The 12,906-nt window shown below is 33.5% G+C and overlaps 1 long non-coding RNA gene across 2 annotated transcripts; it reads right to left on the bottom strand.

Annotated features, from left to right (window-relative positions):
• Positions 1 to 79: 79 nt before the first annotated feature.
• On the bottom strand, positions 80 to 7,126 carry LOC111400867. Of its 2 annotated transcripts, XR_002703886.1 has the most exons (4): positions 6,925 to 7,126; positions 6,706 to 6,848; positions 397 to 496; positions 80 to 123 (listed from the first exon to the last, which is right to left on the bottom strand). It is a non-coding gene; the product is annotated as an uncharacterized LOC111400867 (long non-coding RNA). The 2 variants fall into 2 exon arrangements; XR_002703885.1 differs by lacking the exon at positions 397 to 496 and having other exon boundaries at positions 6,925 to 7,116.
• Positions 7,127 to 12,906: the final 5,780 nt, after the last annotated feature.

Below are 12,906 nucleotides of genomic sequence, written 5' to 3'. Positions count from 1 at the left end.
TATAAAACAAAAAATACCTGTATAGAAGTTTGTAATTCAGCATTAGCATCAGGGGCTGGCACTGCTTTAGACCCCTTTCTGTTGGATTCAACTCCACCTCCTTTTCCACCAGCAGCTCTTTGCCTGGTGACAAGTTCAAGGGATTTTCATGAACATTATTATAGGTGTCCGTATTTTATTTGATCAAAAGAACAAAAATATACATCATGACCAAGATTTCAATGATTCTTTCAACGTGCGATATAACATGCAAGCCACGGAACACTGCGTCATTACACAACAAGCACAAGACATCTTGACAAACAATGCCACCAGAAGTTCTTCTTTAGAATCTATACTGACCAAAAGGCAGAAATCACAATTCAAAATTTCATAAGGATAAGATTGAATATGCACATTCTTGCCTCCACATCGTGAACCTTGGCATCAAACTCCATGCTAGAAGGGTATTTGGGCAAAGATGAGGGTCACAAGGCAGAGGTTTTGCAGTGAAAAACTGAAAAGAGACATCTCATAAGTGTATAGTTTCCAAAACCGTATTATGTAGATGTAATTAATGCCTTTTAGATTAAAAAAATAAAGATAAGAAAAAGGAAGAAAAATGTGAATTTGCTTGAACAGAAAATCGCATGGCATAAAGCACAAAGCATAAATTTGATCTAGATAAAACCCCATCTTAATGGAATCTTCTGACATCACAAGTGCAAATATAAGCATGGCTTCATATAAGTTTGATTCAAACATAACCATATGTAACAATGTGACACGTAATCACCTCCACAATCATTGTTATTATTTAATGTTTATGATTATAATTAACGTAAACAGTTTTATACTTGTTGTTCCTAAAACAGTTACCAGCACTAAATCTTATAGTAAGTGCCTTCTGCTACTATATTGTGCCTTGAGGAAGACAAGTGTTAATTTAGCAACACCAATAACCGCACGGCAATTAAGTACAAGTCACCCATATTGAAATATTATGTGTGTGCAATGTACAGATCATTTTACAATTTCAATAAACTAATTTAATGTGTTTTTACCAACACAGTCTTCTCATGGAATGTACTAATTCTATTAAAGTTAAAGCAAGAATCCAAATAAATATTTCAGCATACTTATTTTAATTTCACGATATATTATTGCTAGTTGACTTGGATAACAAAATGTAAAGCAGCAAGAGTTTTTTTCAAAATGGATTGCTTTTTAATGGTATTTTTATTTCTTCTTAACAAAGAACTAAAGTTCATGATGAGGACATCTACTTTTTATTTATTTTTAGTTGGACTTGGCTTGTGTTGGCCCAAATCCATTTTACTTAGGGTTTTAGTCTTCACTATTTAAACCTAATTGCGATATAATTTCATTAGTTTTCATGAATGAAGAATAATTATTGGTGGCTTGTGGCGAATTTCTGCTCTCTTCTCCATTATTTTTCACCTTCTCCTATTGTGTTTTCCCTTCTGTCATCCCTTCCCCTAATTTCTTCTTCCTATTATTTGGTTTTCCCGCATTCTATTCAATAGTTCTATTGGTGTTACATCAAATTTGGTATCAGAGCCTAAACTTGGGTAATCTCTCATCTCCAATCCAAAAATCTCTTCTTATTTCTTTCCCAATAACTTGTGGAATAGCACAAACAAATAAACTTTTAACGTGAGCAGCCGAGTTATTATTTTTCCAGAGAATTGGGAATTTTTCTGTTTACCTTGACACCAAAGAAGAGTTCGACCAATGCTTTATTTCTATCCTAGTTGATCCTGAGTTGGACCTCGTCCTCTTTGCTTTGGTTTCCTCTTCCTTAAGATTTTGAGTTGGTTTCCTTTATGTAAATGGCAAACCAATTCGAGGAATTTCTGATACAGATATTCAATTCTTCCGTCTTCTCCCCGCCTTAGTGGCATCAACTGGTATGACTCATCTCCCGGGGGAGAAGGGAAAGCAGGAGCGGTAGAAGAATAAAGGTGGAATCTAACTTCAACACTTATTGGGAAAGACTGAACATCTCCAAAAAGGAACAAGTCATTCATTGACAAGGAAGACTGATCTCTTTTACACAAGGTTGAGAAAAAAAGGGGTTACTGTTTACGCCCAATTTCAATTTTTTTCCTTCAAATTTCTATCGTAGAGTTGCCAAAAAAAAAAAAAAATTACTGCTCACATTACTGTTCACAGGCGAAAATTTCAGTTTATGTTTTTTCTACAATTTCAATTCTCCCTCCTCCTCTCCCCCATGAATTTCTGTTTCTTCTCCGATTTCTCCCCCCATTCTCTCCGATTTTCCCCTCTTTCTTGCTTCTTCTTTCTATTTTTTTTTCTCATCTTTTAAGTAACTTAAATAAAAAAATAAAAAAAAGTCTCGTTTGCTACTGTTTCTTCTATACAATTGTAGTGTTGTTTCACAAATTCCAACCCTAACATTCAATCCTACTTACACACGGCCCAATTCCATTTAACCCAACGAACCCAGCCTACTCTCTACGATCCAGGCCCACTCCCCAAACACTAACCCCAGCTGGCCCATCTCTATAAAAAGATCCAAACCCCTTCCCATCTGGCCTAAACCCAAATATCCGACCAAGCCAGATTATAACCAATCCATTAACATCAAATATCCCACAGTTTTACCCGATTCCTCTCTCACAACCATTCTCTTGCCGCCGCCGCCACCTCTAATCACCATCACGCCGCCACTTCATTATCTATTGTACTCAGGCATCCAGAGCACTACAGTTTCATCGCTATAGGCCGCCGCCACCACCAACCCAAGATCATACACTTCCACCATAGTTACCACATTCATATATTTCCTCGTCCATCTCAACAATCTAAAAGCCACAGTCACCACACTCAGTTTTAAGTCCACACCAGAACCAACACAAGTTACAGTCAACAGGGGCTGAAACCATTGGACACGAAGGGAAGAACAGAAGCATAGTTAGAACTCATAAGTCGGCAATTCAAATCAATCGGCATACAAATAATCAAAACTAAACAACAGGGAGTCCTTGATCTCTATTTAATATTGGTTTATACTACTGTTTCATTTTTAAAATTGCATCAATTAAAATCTTGTGCTGCTGTATCGTGATAATTTTAGCCTTAGACCCCACTTGATCAAAACCATTAATCGAATTGATACCAGTGACCGAATTGACTTCCATTGTTCCCCACTTAAATTGATTGGAGAATTTGAGTAGTGTGTTGACCCTTGCTTTATCATTTTACATGTACCAGCAGTATTAGCTTGTTTTACATTTAATTAATCCCAACATTTAAAATTAAATTAAAAAAAAAACGGTACAAGTTATTTTCCATTGCTTGCACGTATTGTTCTCTGGTCTCATCATAGCACGTCATTTAACTGGTATTACATTTCATGTAGTTGCGTAGTGGTCATCTTGTCATCTCTATTTCCAATACATTGACCATGGATCCATCCCAATTTGATGCACTCGCAAGACAATTAGTGCAACTTGCCACTAGCCTATCGATTGTCCAATCAGATATAACTGCTACTCGTGAAGAGAGAAAGAACCTAACTGCTAAGTTGAGCAATTTTAAGCAAACCCCTAGTTTGATTGACACTAATTTTGAAGCGTCTTATAATAGACAATATCATCGTGGACAAAGTGATCAAAAACATTACATGTAGTTGCGTAGTGGTCATCTTGTCATCTCTATTTCCAATACATTGACCATGAATCCATCCCAATTTGATGCACTCGCTAGACAATTAGCTCAACTTGCCACTAGCCTATCGATTGTCCAATCAGATATAACTGCTACTCGTGAGGAGAGAAAGAACCTAGCTGCTAAGTTGAGCAATTTTAAGCAAACCCCTAGTTTGACTGACACTAATTCTGAAGCTTCTTATAATAGACAATATCATCGTGGACAAAGTGATCAAAAATATTTTTTACGCGATCGTAAGAATAGGGATCAGGTTCGTGAGCGAGAACAAGGTCATGGTCATCATGGTACTCATTCTCTTCCTCGTCGTAAGGAGCGTTTCTTTAGAGACATTGACTTAGATACTCCTACTTTCGATTGTTGCTTAGATCATGAAATTTTAACCCAATGAACACCCTTACACAAGGGAATCGGCTAGTGACTGAGTACATTGCTCAATTTGAGGAATTTCGAGTGAAATGTCATGTCGTTGAGGATGAGGCCCTGACTTTAAGTAAGTTTATACAAGGTCTAAGAGATGAACTTAGGCGTGAACTTCTCTTTCGAAGCATCACTACTCATGATCAAGCTTACTCTTCAGCTCGGGACTACGAGTTACTTATTAGTACTCCATATGAAAAGCGCGACCACCATCGTTCTCCCATGTCATTAGCGCTACCTCAAAATGAGTCTATCATAAAGCCTTCCCCATCTAGTATTCCTCCCATTTGGAAAAAATAAGTGTAAAGGTCGTGACAGTCCAATTCCCCCTTCTCCTTATAGAAGGCGTATTGACAACCATTCTTCCGTCCCATTGGCTCCACCTCCTCTTGTTAAGTCTCTTCTAGGACCTCCCCCGTCTAATGTTCCTCAAATCTTTTTTTTTTTTTTTTATAGGTAAATGTTCCTCGAATCTTGGAAAATAAGGGTAAAATTTTTGTAACTCCAGGGACTTCTTCTCACCTGCTATGCATCAACTGTAAGGATTTTGGCCACATCTCTTCCAAATGTCGTAACCGAACCTTAGTAATAGAAGAACGAAAGAATGTAATAGAAGAGTCGTTAAAAGATCAAATTTATGAACCTAAATTTGAAGAATGTGATGACTTGAATAATATGGAGGACACTTCCTTATATAGTATCGGGACTTTTCCTATGAATCTAGGGGTTGTACCCCTTGTTCCCGATACCCCTCAGTTAAATGTTGTGTGTCATACTCTTTGCCAACCCAAAGGTACGGATGATTTGTGTAATCATGTCCTTTTCAAGGAAATTCTTGAGAATTGAGATTTGATCCTCCCAACAATTCAAATTGCATATAACAATTTTGTGCATCGGTTTATCGATACGAGTTCCATCGAAGTTATTCATGGTTATAAGTCTAGAAAACCTTTAGACCTTATTCCAATAACTCCACATACTAGTATGTCTATGTCAGCTGAGGCATTTGTACGTCATCTTCATGACTTGTATATTGAGATCAATAAACAACATGACGCAAATAATACATTATATAAACTTCAAGCTAATTCGCATGAACGATATTTTGAATTTAATATTGGGGATTATGTTATATTGCAAACTTATAATGCTAGTCCTTTAAAAATTTTAAAGCATGTTGGTTCAAATACACATGTCATTGCGCTTTCATCACATTTTGGTTACCACTCTACTTTAAATATTGAGGACTTCATTACTTATAAATACCGTGTTACTTCCTTTGATGATCTATTTCTATTTAGCTTTATGGACCTCCAACTTGACTATGTTAATATTTCTACTTCAATACCATCTATCACAGCACAAAAAGATAAAATTGATGTTATTTTAGATGAACATGTTGTATTGATCAATGATGGCAAGATTCAGTACTTCCTTGTTTGATGGGTAGATTGACGTGCTTCTTATGCTCGTCATTATATACAATCATGTGAAAATCTTGAAGATGAGGTGCATGAGTATTGGTTATTTGAGTCCAGTATCAGTACTTGGTTAGAAGGAAAGATCGCCCCCCTTGATCAGATCATATTCTTGGGAATAAGCTACAGTTTTCAGCACTATCAATCATGGAATTTCGTTACTTGATTCGTCAGAAAGATCTTCCCCGTGGCTTGACTTGACGCATTTGGAGTATCAAATTGACTGTAGCCTATGCTATCTATCAACTCGACAAGGTCGAGTTTTTCTCCCACCCTGGGAGAATTGATGAGGACATCTACTTTTTATTTATTTTTAATTGGACTTTATTTATGTTTTAGACTTTATTTATGTAATTGGACTTGTGTTGGCCCAAGTCCTTCTACTTAGGGTTTTAGTCTTTACTATTTAAACCTAATTGCGATATAATTTCATTAATTTTGATGAATCAAGAATAATTATTGGTGGCTTGTGGCGAATTACTACTCTCTTCTCCATTATTTTTCTCCTTCTCCTACCGTGTTTCCCCTTCTGTCATCCCTTCCCCTAATTTCTTCTTCCTATTATTTGGTTTTCTCGCGTTCTATTCAATAGTTCTATTGGTGCTGCATGAGTTCAACTACATACAACTTCAAGAATTTTAAGGGTTTTCATAATGACAAGCTCTTGAAAATGTCAAAGGGGAGTAATGATATAGTCCCTCTTAAAAGAGAGACTAAAAGGTGGCTATATCCCTTTCTTCTTTTGATCTTAAATCAATTTGGACTCCAATCGAATTTTTAATAGAAAAAAATGTGGGGAAGAAATCTATATGTAATATGTTAAAGGTTTCCATACAATATGCGATAAACATTAGGAAGATGCCTGATGCTTCGAACCCATCCAAAAACCTCCCACAGATTACCCCCAAAAAAAATCCTATAATAATCAACCAAAAATTGGTCCCAAGCTCAAATGACCATATCTAAACAAAGAAAAAACCCCAATTTATACAACAATCGCAATACTAATCAACCAAAGATGGCTCCAAAGCTCAAATGACTGTACATGTAGCCAAGAAAAATCCAAAAAAAGAAAAAAAAATTGAACCATACAGCAATAAGATTGAGGACTTACCGGCAGCGATCCTTTACCGTAGACAATCGGCGACCGGTGTTGGCAACTAAAAACCAACAATCGATGTCGACGATTTGGCGATAAAATAAGCGAGCCGGCGTGGAGTGTGACTGCGGAAAGAAGAAAGTGGATAGAGAAGTAATCTGGAAGATAAATGAACGGGGTTAGAGAGAGGAATAAAAGGTCGAATCTTGGAGACGAATGACTAGAAAGACTTACTGAAGAAGAGCCCAGATGGATTCTAATAACAAACAGATTTACATAAATGGATCGCCAAAGAGAAGGAAGGAAAAAACAAAAAAATAGAGCTTTGTCACACGGAGTGCTCTCTCTGTGTCACGGAGAAGCAGTTCTCTGTGCACGGAGACACTTCCTTCTTCTTCTTCTTTTTTTTTTTTTTTCATCTTCGCTCTTATTGCCATAATTTTATTTAACTTCATGTGTGTTTTTAATTGTATACAATCTAATGATGCGAAGGAAAAACGAAAGAAATTAATTAATCGAATGGTGTATAATACAATTTTATTATTGAAATGAATGTTTTATTCTAAAAATATAGAACAAATTAACGTAACAAAAAATTTATTTTACAGGAATCGATTAATTTGTTTTACATATTTTATTTATAGTAATTTTTTTTATTAACATTTAATTTAATAAATTAAATATATCTAAATATCTATTTAAAATTTTAAGTTGTTTGGTAGGAATTTTTATGTGAAAATGAATTTTTGAATAGTAAATTGATGGGAAATGTGTGGTTGAAAAATAAGAAAAAGTTTTTAATTTACGTGTAATATTATTTTAATAAAGAATGTGTGGTTGAAAAAAAGAGAGAGAAAAATGCATTTTGATAAAAATGGGTGCCAAACAGGCCTAGTATTTTTTACTTGTAAGAAATTTTTACAATTATAAGTTTTTTTTTACTTTTAAATAACTTTAAGTAAATTTTTCTACTTACAAGTAACTTTTTACATTTTAAAAATATTTTGTCTTATTATTAGTATTTTCATTTGTTAATATTTTTAATTATAAGAGTGGTTGAGTATGGAGCGAAGAGGAAGAGGAGAGTTGGTGAAAGGTATGAAAAATTGCTTGTAAATTCATATTGCCTCTTTTATGGTGTAATAAAATATATAAAACATGTAAGATAAACGACGCTATTTTTGCTACCCCACTTAAAAAAAAAAAAAAAAAAAAGTGCTAGAGTGTGACAAAATAGAGGAATTTATTATTGCTTCTATACTATCCAGGATTGCCTATTTTATATTGTAGGGATAGTTTATTAAAAATGGTGTGCAGCCATGGCCTGGGATAAGTCGAATATGCCAAATATGGCCGGGACCAAAATCGAAGTGCATGATAAATATCAAAATTATTATAACAAAAAAAAGGGAATTTTAATAATGACACGTGACTCGTGCATGATGCAAACTACCACTAAAACAACCCAAAAATTTTATAGATAAAAATTTATTTATTTTGTATATTATATAAATTTCTATTTTATCTGGCTCAAATTGATAGAGCAATTATAAGTATATTAATATTGTATTCGTTGGAAAGCTAGTAATTAATTAGAAGTTTTTGACTTGAGAAAAGTTATATTTGATAATGACACATTAAGTTACACCCAATTGAAAAAAATAGTATAAATGTAATTTTATATAGATTATAAATCAATTTATTTTTCTCTCTCCAAAAAGAAAACGGGTGAGGTGTGATTTTTATCATTATTTGTTAGTTTTGATTTAGAAATTCCTAGGATGGCACGTGTTTTCAATATTCTAATATTCTAGTTACAACAAAATTCAATATACACCCATATACGGTTGGATGGAGATAGTGGATATCTTGTAGTTGAATAAGATAATAATAAAGTACATTGTGAGTAGACATTGGTTGCAAAATTTGGCCCTATCAAATCAAATTTTGGTTTATCTACTCTAGCCTACACTTATATATATATAGGCATGATAAAAAATTTTACTCGCAACAATTCACACATATGGTAGGTAGAGAGAGAGAAGGCAGTATTGGAAATAAAGTTTGCATATTTTAATCACGTATTTTCAAAGCGGAGAAAAGATTTTGAACGTATTTCAGATTTTTCTAACAAGGTAAGATACTTTAAGTGCAAGTATTTTTATTTTCTTATGAATTTATGTCCAATAAAAAATGCATAGATTGTCGGTAAACATTCGTTTTTTTAAAGAGATATGAAATCTTACGGGATTATAAGAGGACCTAAGATGGGTGTGTCGTTTAATCGTCGGTATACTCCATAAAATCAAATGGTATGAATTGTAATTTTTATTGTTATATCTATGTATATGGAAATTGCACATATCTTACTAGGTATTTTCGAATACTCACTCTTACAAATTTTTACAGGTTAGTTCGGGTCGATTGGAATTGTGGAATGACGGTGATGCGGACTGCCAAGCGAATCAAATGAAAAGAAAAATAAATGAGTTTGCTGTCTTTAAACTTATCAATTAGTTTAAATTTTGTTCCAAACGCGTTATTTGAATTAGTTAAGAATTTATGTTATGTTTAGATAAGATTTTCATATTTTAAATTTACATTTATAAGCCCCCGTTTGAGCTCCATTATTCCTTATTACATTAAATTAAGTTTTTCTCTCTATTAGTTTTAACCACACAATCATTTAATAATACACGTAAATCAAAAACTTTTCAACATCTCATTTAAAAAAAAAATACTATTCATCTCATTATAATCTACAAATAATGGGGTTCAAACGGCCCCTAAATATTCCACTTATTTGTTGAATAAAAAATTTTATTTTTATAGTTCTGCACTTTCAATAAAGAAAAATGAGGTTTTCGCAAAGTTCCGGAGTTTATAAAAAATTGGTGCGTTGCAGCTTGGTATCAAGTTAGGTTTGACTTTTCTGTAGACTTATTTTGGAAAAAAAAAATTTGAACAGTTCACTTGAACAGTAAAAATAAAAAATAATAAAAAAAAGTTTTGAAAAAAAATATAAAATTGAACAGTGTTACTGTTCGCATAACAGTAAAGACTCAAAAAAATTTGTTTTACATGACATGACAAAGAGTTCTAGAATTTTAATTATGATGTAACATACTTTGAATATTGTAATTTTTTTTATTTTTTATTTTTTATAGATTTTGTCACATTTTATAGTAGTTTGGATTACCATTCACATCAATACCCATTTATTCTTATGCATTTGTCTCTTTATTTTGAAAAATAAATGATTGTTTAAATTGATTTCGAGTAATAATAATTTAAATTTTAAATTGTTATAGTTTCATACCTATGGTTTAAATCTTACATATGATAAATTTTTATGTGTTTTAACTTTAGCCTTTGGGGATTTTTTATTTTTATTTTTTGAAAAAAGGGGACCTTTGAAAAACTGATATTTTAAGAGATTTCACGTTCGATTTATTGTTTGAATTTCGTTAAATTGCATAATTGTAAAATTGAAAGGTTTTGTCAAAAAAACCTAAACTGTCTAATAAAAGTTTGGGATTTAAGCGATCCGTCTGTGACCCCTCTCCTCATCTGGAAGCCTTTTGATTGTGCGTTATTCAAATCGACAAGATGAAAGACAATATTTTTTACGATTCTAAATTTAAGAAAATTCAAAATTTTGAAACTTCTATTTTGAGAAAATTTTATTAAAAGATGTATACATGTACTTAAAATAATAATAAAAATAATAATAATAATAATAATATATTATAAAGTGAGATTTTGTGAATTTTTTTTATGTAAAATGAGATTACATGCCTTAATTAAGTTGTATACATACTTTGAAACCAACATTTCAAATGTTAGTATATATTAATTTTTATAATATAAGTTAATTTCTTAAAATACTACGTGGTTGTTATCTAACTCTATTAGTAATTATGTGTCATTACTATGATTTTATTTTCAATAATGTATATGTATGTTTTATATGTTTGTGTTTAAATAACCATTTATAACGTGATTTTAAATAACGATACCGTTGTTATGAACTTTTACTTCTTGGACATTTTCTATTCTAAGAAATTTATAAATAATTATAGTCAAATTATTAAAAAAAAAAAGAGAGAGAGAGAAGAAGAATAAAGGAAAAGAAAATAGGGAGTTTAAAGGATAATGTAATTTTTTAAAAATAAATAATGTTATAAGAACACTTGGCATGTGGCGCTCACCATTCGACTACTCTCCAGTTGATCCCGGGTATGAAATGAATTCGTTTCGTTCTTAATTTCTAGCATGGTTATGAGTCATATTTCTATATGTTATGAAATGTATAAGCGTGTTCACCTCGCATAATATATTTGTCATTTTTACATTTTACTAGAATATCATGTATACACTAAAAAAATACTGATAATGCAACATTAAACATAATTGAAATTATAATTGTCACGTGATTAGGATGACTAGAAATTACCCAACCTATCTCCAGCGTGCTGAAATGGCTATTGAGAACTACATAAATTATGAAGTAAGATGGAAGCGAACTTTTGTTGAACATGTTGAAAATTTCCTTTCTAAGTGGGAGCGAGCAAGATCATTTGGATATAATGAAGGGACAATCCTCTCAATATACCACCTTTTAAGCACTATGCGACTTCAATGGAGAGACGTGGCTTAAGATTATGAGTTATATTTGGAAGAAGATTGAGACAAGATTGATTTTAAAAGATACTGTGAAGATATCATAATTTTATGGAATCACAGACAACAAGCACCAGCACCCTAACCCAAACTCGAACCAGAGCCAGAGCCAGAGCCAGAGCCAGAGGAGGACCCGGATGAAGAGCCGGAAGAGGACCCAGAGGAAGATATCGAACCAAAGTTGAAAGACCTTGAGCAGGAAATCCAACCACAAAATTTCGTTGATTTCATTGCAGATTACGAGTCAGAGTCATGCATTACTTCGGATGATGAGATGCCATAAAAAAATATTTTTTTAGGACTCACAGGGATTAGGATTAAGTGTTATTTATTTACTTAGGAAAAGTTTAATTGTTTAGTTGATTTTGAAGAGCACATTACTATATGTAAGGATTTGAAAATTTATATTTTTAAAATTTTTTGTTATTACAAAGATTATTAATAATATTATGTTGTTTTATTAAACATTCTTAAATTAAAATTTTATTTGTGTTAAGAAAATGTCGAGACAACAACAAAATCAAGCTACGATAATCAGGGATTTGCTAAGGGCGGTACAAGACTTGGGTAGGCAACAATCACAAGTTGGTTCCCATGGTGCAAACGCTAACAATATCAGCTCAATCGTGAAACAGTTTCGTCACTACAAACCCCCAACTTTCGACGGCAAGGCAGACCCACTAAATTAAAAATTTATTTATGTTAAGAAAATGTCGAGACAACAACAAAATCAAGCTACGATCATCGGGGATTCGCTAAGGGCGGTACAAGACTTAGGTAGGCAACAATCACAAGTTGGTCCCCACGGTGCAAACGCTAATAATATCAACTCAATCGTGAAACAGTGTCGTCGCTACAAACCCCCAACCTTCGATGGCAAGGCAGACCCACTAGCAGCCAAAGAATGGATAAGAGGAATGGAGCGAATCTTCAAACATCTATCTTGTACTGATGCTCAAAAGGTGTTATGCGTAGAATTCATGTCGGTTGACACTGTAGGCCATTGGTAGGAGTCAGCGTCTTGCACTAGAACAGAAGCACAACAACGTGCTGTGACGTGGACACAATTTAAGGACGGAGTAATTGGAAAATACTTTCCCCAAGCTATGAGAGATCAAAAGGAGAGAGAATTCCTTCAACTTAAACAAAAAAAATGAAGATTAAGGATTATGAGAGAAAATTCGAACAACTATCAAGGTATGCACCACACCTAATGGACACTGAAGCAAAGAAAGCAAGGAGGTTTGAACTGGGATTGCATCTTGAGATTGGTGGAATACTAGCATCCCACCAATTCACCACCTATACTCGAGTATTGCAGACTGCCTAAACAATCTCAAATAAGTTGGAAATTGACCAAACTCCTCAACAAGGGGCCGAATCTTCAGGAAAGAGGAAATGGAATGGGTCCAATGAAGAGAAAGGAGAAGGACCGAACAAGAAAGCTAACTTTGGACCAAGTTTTGGACAAGTCGTTTCACCTTATCCAAAGTGCAAGAAAATGCATAGGGGTGAATGTCTGTATGAGAAGCA

The sequence above is a fragment of the Olea europaea genome, chromosome 10 (genome assembly GCF_002742605.1).
Source record: "Olea europaea var. sylvestris chromosome 10, O_europaea_v1, whole genome shotgun sequence".
NCBI classification, from domain to species: Eukaryota; Viridiplantae; Streptophyta; class Magnoliopsida; order Lamiales; family Oleaceae; genus Olea; species Olea europaea.
This window is presented reverse-complemented; position numbering and strand designations above follow the sequence as displayed.